The sequence below is a fragment of the Engystomops pustulosus genome, chromosome 2 (assembly GCF_040894005.1).
Source record: "Engystomops pustulosus chromosome 2, aEngPut4.maternal, whole genome shotgun sequence".
NCBI lineage: Eukaryota > Metazoa > Chordata > Amphibia > Anura > Leptodactylidae > Engystomops > Engystomops pustulosus.
This window is the reverse complement of record NC_092412.1, coordinates 72,458,928-72,483,302: the sequence shown is the minus strand read 5'-3', so window position 1 is coordinate 72,483,302 and position 24,375 is coordinate 72,458,928. Positions and strand designations below refer to the sequence as shown.

At 42.6% G+C, this 24,375-nt stretch overlaps 1 protein-coding gene across 3 annotated transcripts in view; it reads right to left on the bottom strand.

Moving 5' to 3' along the window:
• The window catches only part of ELF1 (E74 like ETS transcription factor 1), a 72,327-nt gene that overhangs the window by 37,334 nt on the left and 10,618 nt on the right, over window positions 1-24,375 (bottom strand). Inside the window, exon 2 of one of the 3 annotated variants that reach the window (XM_072135286.1) lies at window positions 15,799-15,844. The exons of 1 other annotated variant lie outside the window; for it this stretch is intronic. The gene's annotated coding sequence lies outside the window, so the exon portion shown is untranslated. Of the gene's footprint in view, window positions 1-15,798; window positions 15,946-24,375 lie in introns of those variants that run through there. One more of the 3 variants, XM_072135287.1, reaches the window with a different exon arrangement.

Genomic DNA, 24,375 nt, shown 5'->3' with positions numbered 1-24,375 from the left:
CATACCACCGTGTGCTGGAGGTGAGCAGGAGGTGACCCCGTAGGAAACAGCGATGCACGGCCACACACTCGCAAAAAGATAGAGCATGCTATATCTTTTCGCTGTGTATGGTGCGGATCGGTGCCACATATGTGTGGGGCCGTACCGCCATTGCGTCTATGGGGACGTATAAGCGGACGCAAATTTGTACGTCCCCATGAACGGCCGTGTAAATGAGCCCTCAGTCACAGCTTTCAATTGTATCAGCGTCCTGAGGACACAAATACAGGAGAAAGCAGGTGGAGAAATTCTGAATATTATCATAGTTTCTTTGCAGAGTCCCCTGAACAGGAAGAATTGCGGGGTCCAGAGCAGGAGCTCCAGTGATAATCCAGTTCTGTCCACACCTTACGAATCCTCCTGTAGTCCCAGACAGCCAAAAGTGTCATTTTATAATAGAACAAGAGCAGAAAGAGGTCTCTAGTCCTTTCTGGTGAACTCTGTGCTGGGGTGACAGCCTGAGTGTCAACAGGCCTCAGCAGGAGGGAGGAGCTCTACAGGAGCCAAGAGCTGAGCAGTCTGCAGCACAGAAAAGTCATTTGTTTTGAGAAATACATTGAAACCAAAGCCAACCCCTGGGACTACACAGAGGATGCAAGGTACGTTATAACACACAATTATATTGTAATGCAAATGCTTGTAAAAGGCAGAAATGCATATTTGCACTGCAGTTGTGATGGGCTCCTACAACCTGTCTTTAGTGAAAATGAGGTCCCTGGTGAAAGGTTCCCTTTAAGTAGGCCCCTGGACGACAGAGCCTCAGTGGGCCCCTTTGCAGTGAAGTCACGTTGCGGCATTAAAAATTCTGAAACTAAAACAGTCTCCAGTTCCCAAACAGCCCCCTACACTATATTGATTCATTAGATTCAGCCCCCTCACCCACATGGATTCCTTATGTACAGCCTTATGCAGACAAGAAAAGGCCATCAACCGTTCTCTCCACATCTGACATACACATATCCATTTGTATGATGGTCATTACTAAGAAAGAAGCAGGGGATGGTTCTTACATTAGTACTTATGCCTCCTGTCTGAAAATAGTTATATAAAATAAATAGTAAAATAAAAACAATTGTAGACTTCACCAGATTTATCCATTTTGTCCAATGATAGTGCACATGAGGGGGTGTTCTGTCTGTAGAAATGTCTTTGCACATCTGTTCCGCTGCTAGTGGTTCAACTGACAGGAAGCCCCAAAACAGATATGCAATACTAGTGACAAATATTTCCTGCCTTTCCGGCATCAGTTCTGTTTCTTCATTAGTTAAAAATAATCCACTCTTATCATTAAAAGAAAGGACAAGGCCCTGACTAAAATCTATCACATATAAAGCGCATTACAGCCATCACTCTGGAAGGGATATATGTAAATCTGACCCCAGGGCGTACCATAGATATTACCTATTGCGGTCAGCGTACATGTATAGCCTGACAGATACCACCACAGTCATATACTGGCATACGTTTTACCATGACTGCCATGCTTAGAAAAAAAAACAGACATATTCAGATGTCCCCTCTATTAAACATAGCAGCTTTCCCTGCAGAAGTGATGGGGAACCCTTTAGTGAGGGGAATCGGCGTACGCCAAATCTTCGTGCTGATCTTCCTGACGTATCTGTCAGCTGGGCTGCTCGGTGTACAATTCTATGCCCTGCCTGGCATGGATTTGCGCTATTAACCAGCGTCCGGTCAGCTTGCATAGTTGCAGGATATAGGGCAGTGATGGCGAACCTTTTAGAGACCGGGTGCCCAAATTACAACCAAGACCCACTTATTTATCACAAAGTGCCAACATAGAAATGTAATTTGTGATTTATACTCCCTGCTCTGTCACAGCTTTCATTTATATCAGCACCATGAGGACACCAATAAAGCAGAAGATAGGAGAAATTTGGATGATCATTGCACCTTCCCTCCAGGGTCCCATAAACAGGAAGAATTGTCAGGAGCTACAATGATAATTCAGATCTGTTCACACTTTCCCACTCTTTCAGCAGTCCCAGTTAGTCCTGTCACTTTAAAATAGCAAGTCCTGGGCTGTCTGGGACTGCAGGACGATACCTGGAGTCATCTCTGGTGATGGCCCGGGTGCCCACACAGAAGGCTCTGAGTGCCACCTCTGGCACCCGTGCCATAGGTTCGCCACCACTGATATAGGGAGTGCACAGCAGCGGCTGTGCCCTCTTGGGACGGAGGTGGCATCAAGGGAAAATAATCACAATGCCTGGTCGTTTTGCAAAACTGGAGTACAAGCCCTGATAAACGTCCTCCCAAGTGCCTAAACTACAACCCAAAGCCCTTTAAAATAGCACTGAGCGTAGCATGTCATTACAGCCTGGGCGGAGGCTTTGAGTCCTGTCTGGTGATCTCTGTGCTGGGGTGATGGCCGATGTGCGGCACCACTGCCCTATAGCGATTACTTGTTCCCTGTACGAAGCTGCTATGATAAGAGGGCCTCTATTCTGTATTACATACAAGTACTAGTACTCCTCATAGCAATATTCTGGAGCATATTTTTCTTATAAACGGGTTGGGCAGTAAAACTCATTTCTCATAGTAACCTGACTACTTTGTGTTTCCATAATACACATTATTTGTATTCTACTGTATAGATTCCCACTTCATGAAAGCTATAGAAGTGAACATTTCTCCCCAGATCCAGAAGCACAAGGTTTCTTTGCTGACTCAGGAGCGTTATCAAAGCTATCCTTCATGAGTTACTGCCTGATATGAATGCTGTAAGGAAATGAGTGATCTCACCCGGTCATATGTTTATTAGAGCAGCGTATAATCTAGCCGTGTAATGAGAAGTGACACTGGGCTGACTGTTCCTATTCTAGTACAGGAGAGGCAGAGGACGTCACAATGCATCCACTGGTCGTATGATCGTCTATAGAAAAAGAAGGAAAACATAAACCATGTCAGAAGCCAATAGAGGAGCTGATCAAGTGAATGGCGCTCATAAGCTATTTTAAGCATAGAAACTATACATTAGTTGGGTGATAAAAGAAAACACATAACACATAACTACTGTGTCTGACATCCACCTCCCCTACCGATCAGATAATGATGACTTGTTATATCTGGATCAATGTCCTGAAAAACGCATTGAGAAGAAAACAACCTAGAAAAGCCTTTCCGGCGATCCCTTTAAGCAAATTAGAAAAGTCTGAAGATGTGTTCTGGGAGCAACACTACCAGGAAGATTTTAAACTATCATTCGGAGAATCCTTTGTTTTGTACCATTGCTATTTCTCAAGAGGTCACATACATTCCACATGCATCTCACGTCTGCCAGAAAGGGGAAAAAAAGAGAATTGTTCACATGACTGCAATAGTGAGCTTAAAAACCAATAAAGGCGGTGACAATATCCTGGACTCTTCCCGCCACTAGAAAAGACTGATGAGATGAGAACTTATTCACTAATATACAGCATTGTACACTGCGTCTAAATACACAAAAAGAGATCAATTTCTTAAACCCTAAACTCTAACTGTACCCCTCAGGATGCAGTCACATGGTGCGTTCTAGGACCGTTTTTCAACACTCTAAAAGAGCAAGTGTTTTTGTATATTCACCATGCGTTTGGCTGGTTTGAATCTGTTTATCTTAATTGCTAGAAGTGTAAGTAGCTTAAGGGATTAAAACCGGACATACGCATGGTAAACATACAAAAACGCATGCGTTTTCAGTGCGTTTATAAACGGTCTAAGAACTGCCCAAGAATGCACCGTGTGACCGCACCCTAACAGGTATTGACCTTTTGTGATGTATCACAGATAAAGATAAGCCGCAGCTTTAGGCTACCTGTACACAAATGCGTCCAATATTGGGCCATATACAACGGCCTCGTGGTCGTCATTAGCATGCAAGATCTGTTCATGCAACAATGACAGAACAAACAAAAGGGGTGTGAGAGCCCAGACAGAACACAGTCAGGAGAAGAACCTGATCCATAAATTGCAGCTTGAGGCATGTTTGCCAATTAGCCTGAAGGGCTCTTGGAGGTTTTACCAGAGCCTCTCTCTGATGTAGCTTCACAGGCTGTTACACTGTGCAAGATGCCCCCCCCCCCCCCCGCTGTGTACCAAAAATCCCTCTGTTGTTGTGAGATCACAGCAGACAGAGGGAGGGGAACTGTTGACAGAGCAAAGGGAATTAGAATAATTATAAAAGTTGATCATAAAAGGAAGGAGGCCATGGATAACAAATATAAGAAGATTACCACAGTCACTGTGCCTGGATTTATGCATAAATGTCCCTTGGTATATTATACTTGAGTTTGATGGTAGATTTCTTTTAAAGAAGCTTTTAAACTATAAGGAAAGGATCTGACCAAGTATATGTTTCTAGATGTATACATTATAGTTACAGCGCACTCCAGGAACCCTGACAGAAACAAGGGCAAATAATAAAAAGCATAGCACAGATTTGACAGTGTTTTAGTGTAACAAGAATGACGATGGCTTGGAATGAAAGCACTCAGGTAATGTGATCTGACAAGTGCTATAAATTCATGCCTTTACAATGTACTTTGACACCATTTCCTAAAGATCAGGATTAATACACAACATCATGAATGTTTAATGGAAAGTGGCTTGTCTGCAATTACAGTATCACGAGCCAAAGCATTATGTTCTAAAATCTAAAGGGACATTATAGTCACACACAGCAGTGGGATGCAGTAAAAACTAAATTGGAATAATTGTTTTTTTTGCTAAGGTTATTATTGGTTAAAGAGAACCTGCAATTGAAATTAAAGCCAAAATAAATCATTGACCCCTTAATGCAGAGGCCCTTTTTCATTTTTTTTGCGTTTCCATTTTTTTTTTCCATGTAAAGAGCTGTTTGAGCACTTGTTTTGTGCCCAACAAATTGCACAGTTACCGTATTTTCCGGACTATAAAGCGCACATAAAAGCCTAGGATTTCCTTAGAAATCCAAAGTGTGCCTTATAGTCTGGTGCGCCCTATGTATGGAGGAGGGCAGCGGACCCTACTTACATAGGTCCCCGCTACCGGAGACCGCAGATCTCCAGCGGGAACTGCAGACCACGAGGCACGAACAACTTCTGCCGCGTCGGTCTGCAGTTCCCGCTGGAGATCTGCCGTCTCCGGTAGCGGGGACCTATGTAAGTAGGGTCCGCTGCCATCCTCCTCCTGAAGGGACCCCCTTCCCCGCTCACCTCTCCGGTCGGTCTCCACTCCGGTCTGTCTCCGCTCTGCCACGCCCCCGGCCACCCTGCGCCTTATAGTCCGATGCGCCTAATGGCCCGGAAAATACGGTACTGTATTTAATATTCGATGCTGTGTACTGGAAAGAAAACTTCAAATGCAGTGAAATTGGTGGAAAAAATGCATTTGTGGGCTTGTATTTTACGGCTTTCAATGTGCGCCCCAAATGACATGACAAGTATCCTTTATTGTCTGGGTCGGTATGATCACAAACCTCCTGTACAGAAAAAAAATCTTCATTTTGCCATCTTCTGGTGCTTATAACTCTTTCATACTTCGGTGTACGGTGGTGTGTGTGGATTCATTTTTAGCAACTTTTGATGACGTTTTCAATGTTACCATTTTAAGGTCTGCACAGCTTTTTGATTACTTTTTATAGAATTTTTTATATTTTTAAAATGGCAAAAAAAGTGGCATTTTCGACTTTGGACGCCATTTTACATTATTGGGTTCAACACCAGGAATAACCATTATTATATTTTGATAGATCTGACATTTTGGGACACGACAATACTTAACTTGTTTATGATTTTTACTGTTTATTTATATATTAGCTTAAGGGAAAGGGTGTCGATTAGAATTTAATGTTTTTTAATTTAATTATCTTTTATTTTTTTTTAACTATTTTTCAGACCCCCCCCCCCCCCCCCAAGGGTGTTTTAACGCTAGGTTGCCTGATTAGTATGGCCAAATATGGGGATTAACCATATCATTTATTACATTGTGTAAATCACAAATTGTAATAGATGGGTTAAAACAAGTAGCAATTGTAATGACCTCACAGGGGGGAGTGAACGAATCCGATGCGCCTCCAGGATTCAAATGCCTCAGGCAGCTTTGCCGCAGGCATTTAAATGGTAAACGCCAGCGATCGTGTGGGTGTTTCCGCAGGGCGTTTGCTACAATATGCAGCAAACACCCATCTTGTACGGAGAGAGCTCAGCCTGTGAGGCCTCTCTGAACAGGGGCAACCAACGTGCAAAGTACTATTACGTCACAAGTTGGTAAGGGGTTAAAAACTATGTCAATGTCGCTAGCTGTATTTGTGAAAATGTGGATAGAGGTTCCCTTTAAGGTTATTAAAGGAAAAATATTTGAAATACAGTGAATCCATTTCATTTCAAATGCAATAAATCCATGTGCAATTGAAATTTTTTTTTTTCTTCTTTTTTTTTTTTTTACTGAACTTGAACCATATGTGTGCTGGACTGGAGCTGTATATCACTTGTGTGTTGTAGGACACAGGAAATGTTACAGCTCTGAGTAAGCGTCAGCCATGTGACCTGAAACTAAGTGTGAAAGAAGATTTCTTCTGCACAAAGATAATCAGATAACCAAACTGGTTCATTAACCTCCATCCCTGCATCAAGAGAGGCCTTGCTTTAAAGTTTACACCAACAAACTTTTATAAAAAACTTTTTTTTTGCATCAAAGCTTTTATAGCTATTACACTATACAAATAGTGAAGTTTTTACCCACATATCCATTAAGCTTGGATGAATAAACAGCAGCTCCCCAATACAATTTTCTCACAATCATAACCTACATCCTACGGTATAGTAGGTAGCCGTAAGAGATCGTGATGGATTGGCTCTGAAAAACCAAACACACGGTGGACGGTAATGCCCAAAACTGAGGCTGGAATTACATGGGCATATATGGTATATTCCTTATATGGATCCCTCATAGAACCTAGACCATGGTTATATATCTGTGAGGATGCTAAAGGTGGTCATATACATTACACATACAAGCTTCAATTTTGCCAATTTTGGTAGATCATGTCAGGGAAAAGATGTCACCTTGCCTCATTCTTTGGCTCTCATGGCAGAAACGCCACCCCCAATTATTTGGCAGTAACTTATCCCCTATCCATTTTGAGAAAATATGCAGGCTTAGCTGGCAATTAGGAAAGCAGGTGCCATTATAGGGGTACAGCTTAGAGGGTGGACACAGACCTTAAAGAGGCCGTTCACTTTCAGGAAATAATTGATATTGTTTGTATAATGAAAAGTTATACTCTGTATCAGGAAGCTTCATTGGTTACTTACTGCGTATCGAAATCTCTCCACGGCCATGTGAGGTCACATAGGAGCCCGGATCATTATAACAAACACATCATTTCTCTCTAACATAACGAGCCATGACCAGTGACGGTATTTTATCCACAAGAACTAAACAATGAAGCTTACTAATGAATGAAGAAAGCAGAGATAGAGAAAACTGTGAGCAATTGATACAGAAAGCATATTGGAAACTTGTATAACATTTTATTTCACAATATCATTGTGGACAACCCCTTTACCAAACACATTATTGAGTTTAAAAAGATTAATAATAAGTGCAACAGTCAGCACAATTTAGCAAACGATTCGTTGATCTCTAATTAATAGCCACCGCTTATCCATGTTTTCCACCATCTAAGGAGAACTAACATAAGCAGTAGGCAATGGCATATAGACAGAATGTTACCATATTTTACTCCATACGTCTGTTAGGTGTAGCTTTTTTACTGTAATTGTTTTTGTACTGTAATTGTAATTATTTGTAATGTATGTTTTTTTCGACAGCTTTTATGTGTTATTTTTTAATTTGTTGCGGTGTCACAAATTATTTTCCCTTGGGGGATAAGAAATGTTATGTTACGTGTGGGAAGCTAGCCAGCAGTGTGAAACGTTTATTGGGAATCCCACACTGTTACATACCAATGGTAGGGAACTCCTTATAGAACTAATGTTACGAATAGCTGTGTGTATGTTGGTTGAAGGGTCTGAGTCACCTGTCTATTACTTAACTGGCATGGATCTTAGGGCCGCTTGTATCGCTGTAGACCATTTGGCGTAATTGTAGTAGACCTTATATACTTTGCGTCTACTATAACTGTGCCTAGCAGATGCCATTGGGTTCCGGGATCTTGTAAAACTGTTGGGCATATTTTCTCTTGTTTGTTGGGAACAATTTGTGTCTTTTCATAGACATATACAACCAATGGCAAAACTCTTTAAAGATGGGGGCGGGACACTGTTCAGAAATCCCTGGGATCTAACCTAGACATTTTACAGTGGCAGAAATTACAGGCGTTTTATCCCCCACTATTAGGGGACAGCACAACTAAGAAGAGCGGGATTAAGGGTGGGGACCCCTGGGCGCAAATTGGTGGGGGCCCTTCCAACAATGTTTTTGGAAGTATATAGCCTGCCAGCCCCCGGTAGTATATAGCCTGCCAGCCCCCGGTAGTATATAGCCTGCCAGCCCCCGGTAGTATATAGCCTGCCAGCCCCCGGTAGTATATAGCCGCCAGCCCCCTGTAGAATTCAGCCGCCAGCCCCCTGTAGAATTCAGCCGCCAGCCCCCTGTAGAATTCAGCCGCCAGCCCCCTGTAGAATTCAGCCGCCAGCCCTCAGTAGAAAGTGGCCACAAAATAATAAACTTCATACTTACCTCACCTTCCTTTCCAGTGATCCCATGACACTGCAGGCTCTTCCTCGCTCTTCAGGCAGCCACCGAAGACACAGCTGCCATCGATGGGGGAGATCGCCGATGCACTGTTTTGGCAGCAGAATGTAGTGATCAGACGCCGACAGTGTGACGTTAGCACTCGCCGCCGGAGTCCCATCACAGCCTCACTGACACAGCTGACATCCTAGACTTCTATGTGCGATGCAGGCCGCCACGGGCTTAGCTGGATCGCTGACTGTCGCAAACTGTTGGGGGCCCCTTAAAAAGTTAAAGTGGTGGGGACCCCGGGGCTCGAGCCCCAGGAGCCCCTCCTTTAATCAGACCCTGCATCCAAGCCATGTGACCTGCCGTAAGTGGGCTATTACATGTGCGAATTTGACCCTGATGACACAATTTGGATAATAATATATTGCCATACTGTGCCTATACTGCTATACTATACCTAAGGGTGCTGTCACACGGTGTGTTATTTGTTCTGTTTTTAAACTGTCTAAAAACTCATGCGTTTCTGTACGTCTACCGTGCGTTTGTCTGAGTTTTTTTTTTATCTGTTTCGCAGATGCTTACCCTTCTAGAAATTAAAATAAACAAATTCAAACCAGCCAAATGCATGGTAAACATACAAAAAAGCAAAAAAAACTGTCCAAGAACACACTGTGTGATAGCACCCTAAACATGAAGGTGCTGCAAGTTCCAGCAGTAAGCGGTAACATGCACGGGGTTATTCTCTCTTCCCTACACACTGACCACATTTATGCTACATGAATATATACATTTACAAGGACAAACATCATAAAATACTGTGACTTCTCAACACAATAACTATAATCTTAAAATTGATTCAATATACAGGCGGTCCCCTACTTAAGAACACTCAACTTACAAGCGGACCTCTGGATATTGGTAATTCATTGTGGTTTAGTCCTAGGCTACAATGATCAGCTGTAACAGTTATCAAATGTGTCTGTAATGAAGCTTTAGTGTTAATATTGATTCTTAGGACAACCCAACATTTTTAAAATCCAATTGTCACAGAGACCAAAAAAGTTCTGGCTGGGAATGATAAAATATACAGTTCCAACTTACATACAAATTAAACTTAATAACAAAATTACAGTGCCTATCTTGTATGTAACCCGGGGACTGCCTGTAAAGTGAAAAGAAGCTTTATAATGATAGTCAGTGAAGGATGCATACTTTCTCCAGAACACTGAAAAAAGAAGCTCCTGACCAATGTCTGAAACCAAAGCCTGGTGACCACACACTGATAATTGCTGAATGGATCCACAGCAAATACAGGTCAGATTTTTTCGGATTTTGAGAAATTTTTGCCATTTTTTTTAAGTCTGTTGGGGCACCAAGTACAGTGTTTTTCATAATGATTAATACAGAATATTAATTACTTTCTATAAGCTTATAAAAGCACATAAACTGTTTATTATGGAAAAAATGACAGAATGAAGACCTTTAAGAGTTTCACAAGTAGATTAGGTCATCAATCGTTTAGACCAAAGGTCACATTCTCTCCAGTCCTAGCATACAGCTCTGCAGACACTACCACCGCTAAGCAGAGCATATTGAGGGAATGGATCAGCTAGGTAACCTGAATGGTTCCTCACAGGTGGTTTGAAATACACTTTTAGGAAAAATATATTTGTCAGCACAGGGTTTACTAGGAAGACAAAACTTACTCTTAGTATACCTTTGCACACCATGATATTACACATGGGGGCTGTGTAAACAACAGAGATTACCTTACTGCTAAGGTATTGACAAAAAAAAGCGCTCCCACTATGAAATGTTGGATTACAATCTGATGATACAAAGAAAGATCTTGTCACCTCACTCCAAAATCTGAATGTAAACAAGAGGCAAATTGAGCTTCTCTCCTCAGGTTGCAGTATCAGTGGAAGGGGCAGGTTCACAGGGTGAATTGGTTCCCTCTCCACAGCCCTGCATAGCATGCACTAGAATCTCTTCACAGCCAATGTCAGCAAGCGTGAGAGACATGGCATGATCAAGGGGTCGCACCAGAGAGGCTAGCTATGTGCGGGCAGCACATCTGCCAACATATTTCGACATCAATTCCAACTATTGGTAAATGAGCCAGAGAAGAGCACCTACTCCTAAACTGATAGGTCGCTTCTCACAAAAGGTGGGTGTATTTTGTTAGATTTCCACAACTGTAAAATAAATTTTAGCATTTAATTAATTAGATTATGAAGGAAGAAATCACCATTTACAAGGAGGAAGACTCTAAAGTGAATTCTCAGATATCATTTGTACAGGTCTGGTTTATTAGACTCCATTATTGCATAACACTGTAATTCTAGTCTCATGTAGAAGGAAGTGGTCACCACTGTTCATTATGAAAGGTTGAGGGATTCCAATGATGTTGTAAGAAAGCTGGTTAAGAAAAAGGTGTCTTAGCGTTGTTTTAGCTGTCACTGTAAGATAAGAAGAGGAGCTTCATCCTCCATGACCACGCTGTCAAGAATTTAAAGAGTGTAACAAAGGGGATAACTTCTGCATCAGAGGGTCTGACAGCTGGGACCTCCCCCATTCATATGTCCTGCCACTCCATTCAGTACTAAGGGGTTGGCCAGCGAAGGCTGAGCACTGTGCTCAGCAATCTTCAGCCACTCTCACAGAATTTGGTAAACATGCAAAAGTCTGTTACCCTTACAGCAGTAGGAGAGGAGATACAACATAACAATTGCCAGAGCAAGGTGTTCTGTCCTGGGGTTCAGTGTTGCTAGGCCCATTGCAAGGAGCCACCAGACAGGATATTCTCAGCAAATTAAAAGTAATTTAACTCATATACAGTGGGAAAAACAGGTCCAAAGTTATCACACATGAAAACCGAAACTGCACACATTGGTGGTTAAGGACTCCCCAACTTGGAGACCAGTTGCCTTTAAAGGAAATCTACCATTTGATTTCATGCATTGTGAACCAAACATATCTTGAGAATGCTGCAGCGACACGGATGCAGGCACATATCTTGTTTAATCCCTGAACGGAGTGGTTTTGCTGAAAAAAAGAATTATAACTTCCAGGACCTTGGGAAAGTTCTTTCAGATTTCTTCAGCCTGCAGTTGATAAACACATTGCACTTAGTTTTCTATACTGTCCAGACAGGCTTAATCAACCTGAGCTGGATCACTCATACACAGCGGCTGGTGGATGGTGCAGCGAATGATTACCGTATTTTTCGGACTAAAAGGCGCACAAAAAATCCTTTGATTTTCTCAGAAATCAAAAGGTGCACCTTATAGTCCAGTGCGTCTTATATATGAACCGTACTTACAGACAACAGCTGCCTTGAACTGTGCACAGGTCTGCCACCTGCTGGTCATTCATCCTTATAATCAGGTGCGCCTTATACTTCGGTGCGTCTTATATATGAACCTAGACATTTTAGCAGGCATTTATTGATGGTTGCCTTATACTCCGGTGCGCCTTATAGTCCGAAAAATACTTCTCCCTGTCAGGCACAACATATTGATTACAGCATTCTCTCCAGCAATGCATACTTAATATGAGAGGAGAAGCACTGAGCCAGGCAAAGGAGGGACAAATTATCATCATTTTATAACTGTTTTTTCAGCAAAAACACTGAGCACAGGGATTAAACAAGATATGTTTCTGCATCAGTGTAGCTACAGCATTCTCAAGTTATGTTTGGTGCATAATGCATGAAATCAAATGGTATATTTACTATAAATAATAAAAAAGGATCTAAAGAAACAAACAATCCAAAATCAGCCGAATATGTCTGAATTTTTGAGCCAGATTACAAAATGTCAGGAGAAACAACTCCCAGATACAGAACACCTGCTTTAGGGTTATTGCCCATATAACTAGGGCACTGTGCGGTTATAGTGGCTGTTACTGTTTAGGGCCCATTTTAGCCACAGAAGTATATCTCATTTGTACCAGGAGAGCTTAATACAGAAAGCTCCTATTGGTAAATCAAACTGCATAAAAGCATCTTTACCAGTCTAATATAGAAATCTGATCCAAACAATAGGGTAGATTCTGCTTGCTCACACAGTAACATGCCAGCATCACTGCTGACTGGCCTCAACCCTTACCAACGAGGACCACCATGGTGATGGCACCAGAGTCATGGTAAATGTCAGCCCTGTGTTGGAGATTTTCGGTACTATTATTTTAACAACATTGAATAATCCTTAATAGTAGACATTTATGAAGTAGGTGTCACATGCAGTTAGGAGGAACCACAATGACCTTTTATTTTCAGTAACTGCCTATGAAGAAGTTTTGACAGCATCTGCCTGTGATGCCAATACTGATGTAGTATTTTTGAGCCTGTCTGTATCTGTAGTCAAAGTGGGTCACTGTAATAAAATGTTTCTATAAGGTCCAGACAAAACCAGTGCTGACATATTGTCAATCCTAAACCGTGTCACTGAATCTTGTATATATCCTGCAAATAAAATATTTGTATGAAATTATAGTCATTTTACCTATCTCCACACTGGCAGCTTACGCCCACAATGATTGTTTGCTTTGTCCCTGCCCTAAAAAGTTCAATGACTGCCCTTTGGAACCTGTGACATCATGTAGAATAAACCAGGGTATAAGCACATACCTGCGGATTGTGAACAGGCATCTGGCGCCAACATGACTTTAACACTAGCACAATGCAGAAAAGAGGGGAACGCGGAATAAAAAGCTGCTCATGTCTGTATATGATAGATAAATATTGTAGGAGGAGGAGGAGCGCTGTGTTGCTGAATAGAGACAGAAAAAGCAAGCCGGCTCTCATACATAACTTATAATACTCTAAAAGTTAAACTAACAATTTCTAGACTTTTGAATAAATGTATTTCTTTCGCTAAGAAATATCTGATACATTTTTACATGTTAGCACAGAGCCCTCAGCTGCAGATTCCATGATACAAGACAGGAAGAACACTGCCAGACATAGCAGTTTTATTTTTTCTTATAAAAATAGCTGGTTACCAGTGCTGGCTGTCATGTGTTGGAGCTCGCCATGTGCTGGTTATAACAGAGACCACATGATAGTAGTGAACAAAATATACTTTTTTTTTTTTTAACAGGGATTTTCCCGCTGTCTGCTCGCTGAAGGTCCAACCACTGAGCAGTTCCATAGGAGTGAATAAAACAAACACGCATGAGGATCACTGCTCCACTCACATGAGGAATTTATGGGTCCCTGTGATCAATGGGATCCCAGACAAACTTTAGGGTACCCTCACATGTAGCGAAATGGCAGCGGGATTTACTCCAGCAGTACGGTGATTCCACGAGCATCAGAAACAATCCGAAATCCGTTTGCTTGTGATGCATTTTTTGATGCCGCATGATCCACACCATTAAACGACCTGAAGCTTAGGGTGACGGCACACGTGGCGTTTTGAACACGTTTTTTGGCCCCTTTTTTAAACAGTCGGTTAAAAAACGCATGCATTTTTTGACGGACTGCTTAAAAACCGGCCAAAAATGGGTTCCAAATGCCACGTGTGCCATCACCCTTACTTGAGGAAAAGTCTTTTGCCAATTTGTCTATTGGATTTTCAAACAAATACAGTACAATGCTATTCATCACGTCAGGGATTTACCGAACAAAAATGGTAGATGGCAAGTCCGCAGGTCATAGGCTACGTGTTAATGTAACCTGTGTATACTGAAAAGTGTCTATAGTGGGAAAAGCTCTAACATAGTCTGGATATGCAGGACTGTGTTCTCTATGCAGATGCTCATGCGAGTTTACAAGCAGCGTTTGCGAGCCCACTGTAAACGCAATTGTATTTAAGTAAATGCAATATTAACAATCTTAAACACTGTGTGTGAATGGTAGCCCAAGACTAACGGCACGCGCTGCAGATTCCGTGCAACGTACTTCACGTAATACAGTAGCAATAAAGTGAATGTGATTTGTTAGAAGTAATGTAGACAATGCATTTTTTGCTCTGTGCGGAAAATAAAAAAATGATCACATCAACTTTCTTGTGGGAACTATAGGAGAGGAAAATCTGCAACAAATTTGCATTAAATCCACATCATAATGCAATTTTTGCTTGATAAACAATGTAAAGCCACAGTGCTTACCCAGCCCCCTTGATCAGTGTGGGTGCAGGAGTGATCTCCCTACTAGTCTGATACTGAGGACTTATTTTAAGCAAAAGCCCTCAATATGACAATTCGAAAACGCTGTAAACTATGATCAAGTCTGTGGTTTCTTTCTAACTACTTTCAAATAACAGATTTGGAGATACAGCATGCTATCACTACTTAAATGTTAAATGCGCTTCAGCATTATCTCTGTTTAATGATGGACACCTTGAAAGTCAATGGGATACAGTGGGTGCAGCAAGAGTACATCATATGACAGATTCTGCATGATTGTTCTTTTCTTGCTGTTCTCCTCTTATGTGGAGAACACCACCAAAACAAATAAAAATCAGAGTAAAACTCGATTTACAACAAAGAAATTTTGAGGAACAGAATGAATATATGTAATACAGTACATGTCTCAAAATAACAGACACTTAAGGACTTTCTTAAATTAATGATCTCCAAAAGTAGGAAAAAGATTACCCTTTTTTGGAGCAGTTAAGCTCCCTAAGACAACAACTATTTGCCATCCCCGCAGAGCGACACTATGCTGTGTGCTACACACATGAAGCCGATAACAAGTGTTTTTATTTTTTATTTTTCTCAGAAAACCCTTATCTGTAAAAACAGGCAACGTATAAACCTAGAGAGAATGTATAAAGCGTAAGCACATTATATATAAGTAAGCTTCACCTCCCAGGTGTAAGGCATTACATGACACTACAGGTGTGACAGCCACCATACCTGTCAGGATCTCCTCATACAACCCCCACCCACTTGTTTGAAGGCAAAACACAGCTAAGGTGACAGTCGCATCAGACAATGGACACTGTCTATTTGTATAGGTCATGGTTTCGCTGTTGTACGGTTGAGAATACAGGTTGTGGTACATTTCCATGTTCCACTGTCAGATCAGGTGTCGAGGGATTATGATACTGAATGCACAGCACCTACCTTTTCATCGGCTCCCCGGGGATCCTGCATGTATATGCTCCAAAGTCTGAAATCACAAAAAGGTTTTAAAAGCTAGAGTTAAAATGGCCCCGTCAGATTAGGGAAGTGGTATCTTTGCCTCAGCCTTATGAGTCATACATGAAACTGTGTAAGTGAAGGAGGGAACGCCCATGTTGCTTGGGGCCCAATTATCCTTCTAGGTCAAACATGCAAATGTGCAGGTAACACAAAACACACTCAGGGCAGGCTGGGAAGAGGAACGCCCTGCCCCACCTTACCCAGCACAGAACAAAGTGCATGAGGGCAGGCATCTGGAGACTCACTCAAGTAAGGAGGGCCAGGTACACAACAATTATCATCCACAAATGTCATTATTAGCAATAAATAATGATTCTGAGCAGGAAATCACCTGCGCAGGTATACAGGACACAAACAAGGGTCCTGTGGATCCAGCCTTACTCCTGATTGCATTTGTGCTTAAACCTAAATGCATGTGATTGAGAACAAGCACCGCGGCTGGGTTCTTTGCTGCAATTATGCAGGGGGTTTCATAACGCAATCCGGACGGAACGGGGAGGCGCTCGGCCTGATACCATATGCATTTCAACAGATCTTTCTTCATTTCTAAAGCTGCGTTCACAAGTTGCGTTTTGTTTGAGTTAATGCATGCCTTTTCAAATGCATCACAGAAGCTAAGAAGAGGAGATTTGCCTTATTACATTGTTAACATACAACATATGCCTTTTGGACTAACCCCCCTCCCACCAAAGAACAAAAATGGCACGTGGGAAACCGCTCACAGGGTGCGCTCTCACATTGTGTTTTTATTGCATTTACAAATGCAATGCAAACTCCTGGGGAAGAGCTCGGCCCTGTGTTTCCAGTAAAGCGAGTGCGATCGGCAAAAAGCAACCAGGGTTTTGCCTTTACGTGATGCAAAATACTGGGTGCTTGTTGCTGATGACGTGTGCAGCACCTCTGCCAACGTATAGGCAAGGTAGTTGTGAATAGGGCCCTCTACCTGTCAGAATCCATTTGCTGTGCCTGCACAACTCACCCAAGGGATAATGCAGGGAGATCTCAGGTAATCTGCAGTTGTAGCCTCTGCCTGGAAAGGCAATTCTTAAATGGGTGTATGGGTGCAGTCACATGTTGCAGTTAAAACTGCATCGCAATTAGTTTTGAGGTGGTTTTAGGAGCAGTTTTGACAATTTCACAGGTAAATGACATGAACTGAACGGGTGAATTTGATTTTGAAGTAGAAAGCGGTTCCACAAATTTCATTCACCTGTTTATTTGATGTCTTTCACTTGTTAATATAAGTAATACCACCTAAAATCACCCCGACCTAATTGCGATGCAGTTTTAACTGCAAAGTGTGACCACACCCTAAGATGTTATCCAATCAGTTGGCTGTATTGTAAACTGGAGTGTGATTGGAGAGGTGCTACCACCTTATCAGGGGGCGGGTATAAAATCCCTTTGCAGTGGGAGCACAGGTCTCTGACCACAAGGTCTCTTAGTAGTGATGGGCTTTTCTTAGTGAGCTGGCTCATTAGGCTCCGCTCACTAAGAAGAGCCGGCTCTTCTGGCTCCCGAACGTCTCCCTATTAAATATATAATAGGGAGCCGCGGGCCAGTCAGTTGCCCTGCACCACTTCACTTTTAACCTGATATAATAGTGTTAAAGGGGGCATGGTGAGCCTTTTAGGAGCAGGCTTTAGTTCTCCAACGGCCCATCACCATCTGTTAGAACATAGACAGAACGAAGAGAGAGTCAGTGCACAGACCTTTAGTGCGGTCTCAGAAACCAATCCCAGGATCTGAGTCAGGAGACTCTAATCCAGAGCTCCAGCTTCCACACTTTGGACACAGGTCCATCTCAATTATCCCAGCCCTTAATCTACTGCCAGGCTGGTGCTTTATTTCTGAGGACCATTCTCCACGACCACTCCAGTACCAGTATCTGCTGTTGCCTCCGTCTGATCCCTGGATACGGCCGTCGACCACCACGGGCTCCCCATCCATTACCCAGGGACTTGTATTACAGACACTCAGGGGTTACCCCAGGAAGAAACCAGTACATCAGCCTCTCCCTCCATATTTCTTGCACACACCACCTGCTGGACACCTGCTAGGCTTTAGGACAGCCCTCTGGTCCCTATACCAAGCACAGTGACATCAGCGCGCCCTAGGCTGCAATCGCCAGCCAATCCGGTATTCTGGGCCCCGGCTGCCTCCAGGCCCCAAGAAAAGGCAAAGCCCAGATGGGGGATGTTGCACATGCGTTTCACTGTATGAACCGAGATGCAGCCAGTTTGTTGCATATTTGCCCCAGTTTTTCAGCTCAGCTCTATGGAAATGAGTGTAGCCAAGTTGCAATATTATGTATTATGTCATGGTCAGGTGTGAAGCAGTTTTTGGAGGAAAGAAACCATGTTTTCCAAACCCCACCAATCCTTTAAAGGACATCTACCACCAGGATTGTAAACCAAGCACTCTGACAGACTGGTGTGATCTCCTCTTCTTTAAGTTCCCTATGCCCTGGATTTCACAATAAAAGGCTTTTAAAAATTATACAAATGACCCGGAGTGGCCCCTCAGTCTCATTTGCATACTTTTAAAGTTTTTTTCTTCTTAAAAATAAGAGCATAGGAATCTTAAAGAAGAGCAAATCCTGAAAGAGGGGGCACACACCAGTATGTAAGTGTGTTTGGTTTACAAGCCTTCATCCTGGTGATAGATGTCCTTTAAGTCAGTGGTGCAACACTAAAGACTAGGACACCAAAAGTTGTTTCTGAAGGAAGGAGACCATGGATAACAAATACAGTCACTGTGCTGGGATCTGTGAGTAATTGTCCCTGGTTTGTCATGCTTGATTTTGATGGTAGATTTCCTTTAAAAAGAACCTGTCATTACCTTATATCCCCTACGCCCACCAGTATCTCCCTTTGGGGGACCTTCAGCAATATTTCTACATGACAGCACTTTATTCTTATGTAAAATGCAGTCAAGAATGAAGGGCTACTCCTACAGGCAGCCCCTAGCCCCTGAACGTTGTATGCTCTGCCCACTTCAAGCAACCCCTCATTCTCCTACAATATCGAAAAACATGCTTTGCACATCACCGTAGAGATAGAATGTAGCAGCAGGAGGGAAGGTCATCCATAAAAATAAGAAGGAAAACTTTTTCAATTAATTAAAATTTTTCACGAGACAGGCAAGTACTGTACAGACCAACAAACATTACAAAGGCTCATAGGCTTTTACAACATACATGACTCCGGAAACCCCCTATAATACTTGGAAATCCCAATAAATCACAGGTTTTAAATGTACATGACCACATGTCAAAGTGATGTTTTGCCCCTGTGTGGCTGGGGCGATGGTACTGGCCCCTTTTCTGTATTCCTTAATAAGAAGAGTCACGTCCAGTTCCCTCATGCTGTACATGACTAAAATGATCTTGATTATTATGAAATATTATTAGGATAAATCTCCTTTTTGAAGAATAAGAGAATCAAATTTATAAACTCGTTGCTTATAAGCACAAGGACTGGGTTTAATATGTTATTAGGGCGTACAACCCCTTGAAGCCACACTTCCCATTGTCATAACCATTACTGCGCACCTGTACTGTGATTACTCCTCCGCCTCCACAAAGAATGCTACACATCTACTTCATATATGTCACATATCTCTCAAACAGGTTCCAGTCAGGGAGCCAGGATAAAATAAGACTGCTTTACTCAAAGTACAAACATAGCTTTATACACTGCAGGGTGCTAGATTCCCATTATCATATTAGTGGAGAAGAGAATTGCATGGCTTTTCCCAATTGCGTTCTAGAAGTGAGACTAGCATCTGACACACTTTGCACTTGTACTTCATTCTTTAATATATCTATCTGCCAGTGAAGTAATACAATACTTATAAGTTTTCACTGGCCTAAGATACAATAACTAAACTACTGAAGTGAATGGAATTTGTGGAGTTTTTGAGAAAGTCACACTTCCATCTTTAGAATAATATGAATATGTTTATGTCCACAATGATCCTGCAGCACAAATGAAACAGGTTTGGATAGAGCAGATTTACTTGAAAATACCTGCCTGGGGGTATTGACAGTGTGGTGTGCTGGGATTAATCTAAAACATAATCACATGTCTGCCTTATGTCTACAATGGGAAAGCTGTAGAGACTGCAAGTACAAAATTGTAGGGGTCAATTCACACGAGATGGGAAAAGGGAATGGTTGAAAGTCTAAAAGACACACCGTTCTCAGTCAGTGAAGCACGGACTGTGCAGTGGTCAGATTTCATGGACCAAACAGTGCAGAGGACGGACTCCATGCATCATAGTTATATATAATGCCAGGATTCCCTCTACCCACAGAACAATAACCCAGAATGAAGTCCCCTCCTCGGCAGTGTTTGGTCCATGAAATCCGGCTACTGCATGGAATTGTGATTCATGGACAGTAGTGTGTTTTCAGCTCTGTATCTGTAAATAAATGGATTTATAAAGTAGCCAAGTAGCTATACTACACACAATTCGATGTGGAGTATCCACAGCATATCCCAATAGTCTGCATCTCATTACAGCTGCTCATTATTACTGATAATGGAAGTGCCTTTCCACAGAAAGCCCAAATGGAGAAGTAACAGAAAAGTGCTTATTTTACAGATAAACAAACAAACAAACTTTGGTTCCCCACCCAGACCAAACCATAAGGCTGCAGAGCACTGGCCGACTTCTACCCCAAGATCATTTAATTTACAATGGAAGGAGGGAAACGTGGTCTCAACATGTGCCATAGCCATTAAACACATTTATCAGTGGCAGATCTGAATCAATCAATATGGAATATATGCTGGGGAAATATATCCAGCATGTATGGAGAGAAATAAATTTAAAAAAACTGGCCCCTGACAACAACCTTCTCCGCAGGATTCCTTCAAAACGTAACTGTAAAGTTACTTGATAAGAAAATTAGTTTTAGTATAGCTGCAGAGACATTCCAAAGATACCGGTATCATGATTCTGGCTTCTTCCTATCCTGTTATATAGGGCTTACAGTAGTGATGCGTTGTTCGCAAACGAGTTGGCTCTAAGAGCCAGCTCTTTTACGTGAACTACAGGAGTTAACTCCCTGCAGTGAACCTATGGCTCACTTAACACTGCCCCCTTTAACCTGATACAATCGGATTAAAAGTGGTGTGGAATGGGGTGACTGGCTGGACTGCGGCTCCCTATTGTACATGTAATAGGGAGCTGTTCAGGAGCTAGAAGAGGCTCTTCTTGGTGAGTGGAGCCTAATGAGCCAGAACACTAAGAAGAGCGGTTATTCCCATCACTAGCTAATGGATAAGAGGTTATCCGTAGAATCCTCTCAGCTTTTGCTGAAGGTGGCGGGACTTCCTGATTCTGACAACAGCTTAGGGTAGTGATGCCAGAGCAGTGAGAGCGCTCATGTGAACGTGCACAAACCCAGCCACTCGATACAGAATCGGTGTTACTGCTTTTATGGAGATCTCATGCAGAGCAAGGTAGGGAAGACAGAGCACTGGAGCTCATACGGCAAGATAATACATCAAAGAAAAAGATATATTAAAACATATTTAACTATACCATAAAACACCTTTATAGGAATAAAAAGATGAACACATGACATCACAATATGTGTACACATATACACAACCACTGAAACCTCTCCAGAGGACCCCTCCCTAATGGACTGGTTTTTCATTGAATCACCGATTTTTTTTTTCTCCCCATTTTACTCTGTGGAAGCTGACCCCTATCTGCTAAGCCCCTTTTCCTGTGCAAAGTGATCTGCTCAATAAGGTTTCCCTGTATACACAGTGCTGTGTGTGCAGGATCTGATGCCAATCATTAGAACTGATGGAGAGACTAAGCTCTGGCATATTTGTGCATTCACACTTTCAAACATACACATCTACTAGTAGATACACATCTACTATATTTGCAACATCCCCCACCAGGTCCTAGCCTTTTCTTGGGGCCTGGAGGCAGCCAGGGCCCAGGATACCGGAGTAACTGGCGTTTGCACGGTGCTTGGTATGGGGACAGGAGGGCTGTCCTACAGCCTGGCAGGTCTCCAGCAGGTGGTGTGTGAAAGAAAGATGGAGGGAGAGGCTGAGGTACTGGTTCTCCCTGGAGCAACCCCTTAATGTCCGTTATATATGTCCGGTGTGATGGATGGGGAGCCCGTGGTGGTATAGCCTTTTCCAGGGAACAGACTGAGGCAACGTAGTGCAAAATAACTCACAGTTCTTTATTAGAACAACTGCAGCCAAATGATCTTGGTACAGATTCTGGATTACTGGAGTGGTCACGGAGAGTGATCCTCAGGAATTGGTTCACCAGCCTGGTAGTACATGCATGCTGGGATGGAGCTGTGTCCCGTTGTGGAAGCTGCAGCTCTTGTCCTGGGATTAGCCGAGTGTCAGTGCTGATGGTGAACAGACACTATTTCTGTCTGTGAGAGGATGTGCTCTCTAGTGAGAGCTGGGGATTAAGAGGCCTAAGAGCTTGTGCAGGCTCCTGAGAAGGAGCATGAGATCCAAGAGTGTCCAAGAGCTTCCACTGCACAGGGGTTTTATCGCCCCCCCCGGTCAGGTGGCAGCACATCTCCAATCACACTCCAGGTTACAATACAGCCAAACTCATTGGTTAATAACTTACACATAGTTAACCGTTGCCTTTCCAGGCAGAATACCCAGGCTGTAATTACTAAGTCTCTCCTGTCACAGCTTCTGACATGGAGGGGGACACTTTTGTAACACCTATCTAACCCTTTAAAAGTTTGAATATATGACACCCCTGTGGATGCAAACACAAACAGCTCTGCTACATACCATTTCTGGTATGTTATTGGATGATCTGAAGCGTGTTTAGTCACATGCCTATGACATTAGTCCCGGTCCTATCAGCTGTGAGGGCTGATCCTGCACCCAGCAGCTTCTGATCAGGAGAGTTCAAATCTCCTAGTGCTCCTCCCAACAACATCCACCCACTCCCCTCTCCACCAACCAGATATGCATTCCCATGGCAACCAAACAAACAACGACACCCAGAAGAACAAGGTAACACCCCTGTTAGCTTGCAAAGGTCTGCAGATAGGTAATGAGTGTAAATTAGAGAATTAATTATTTTAGCTTAGTGTAGAGCTAAGCATAGGTTTTTATACTTTACAGTTTTACTTTAATCAACTGCTTCTGAAACAAAGGTTCAGGCTGTGTTGCCATGTTGGCTTTGATCTGCGTTTCAAAACGTGATTCAAATGCAATGGGGAAGGCCTTGGCCCCATCACACATGTATTTCCTCTGTAAACAATGTGATTGGCAATGAGCACCACGTGTTTTGCATGTAAACAATACAAAACGTGGTGCCGATGCCAGTGTTTGTTACTCTTATGATTCTTTTTTTCCTGTGATGGGAGAGCGACATGGTCTGTGTTAGCACATTTATAGGTCAGCATCTACATAATGTGTGTGAACACCTTGAATGTGCAGCACCATGGAATTAATTGTGCTAGATAGTTAATCATACATAATGCCCTGTGTTGTGCTCGACACATAATAAATAGGCCCAAGTACTATGGCCACTTATAGGGAACCTTTCAGCAGAAATTAAACTCTTAAAATCCACTAACAGTATGTTGTCAAACAGGTGAATACCTTCCAGACCAGGTTTCTTTCATGGCACATTTCATCAACTTTGTGGTGAATGATGTTGATCACAGCAGAAGGGGTGTTTTGAGATGAATAGAGCTTGATTTTAGTGTTAAAGTCTCTGGAACTTTATGCAACCGATTTACATTTCACTTCAAAGTCTGGATGATGCCACCAGACAGGGCCAGAGGCAGTCAGGTTCCCTATTCAATATTGGTGATTTATCATAAGGATACCCTAATTGGCTGATCTACATGATTGGACATGTAACATTCAATATGCCCAACCCTGGACAATTTGCTGTTCGTTTACCCTAGCACAGTGGTGGCGAACCTATGGCACGGGTGCCAGAGGTGGCACTCGGAGCCATTTCTGTGGGCACTCAGACCACTCAGGACAGAGTTCACCAAATAGGACCAAATCCACCAAGCCCCAGGCAACTTTAGAGATGCTGCTCTCAGCGCTATTTTAAAGCAACACTTCATTGGCTGTTAGCAACTGCGGGAAAAGTGAGAAGGTGTTGACAGAACTGCAATATCTTTGGAGTTCATCCTGCTGGACCAACCATTTTTCCTCTACAGAGAGACCCTGGAGAGAAGCTACAATGAGAGTCTGAATTTGCCCTCCTTCTTTCAACTGTATTGGTTTCCTCAGGGGGCGATACAATTGAAAGATGTGGAAGAAAAAGTAGCAGTAAGTTACTGTTTAAAATGCAAATGTTGGCACTTCACGGGAAAATAAGTGGATTTTGGTTGTAGTTTGGGCACTCTGTCTCCAAAAGGTTCGCCATCACTGCCCTAGCACATCCTTCTGTGGCATGTCAGGGCAACCCAGTATATATATCTGATAGTCCGCCAACTCCCAGAAAAATTACTGGGTC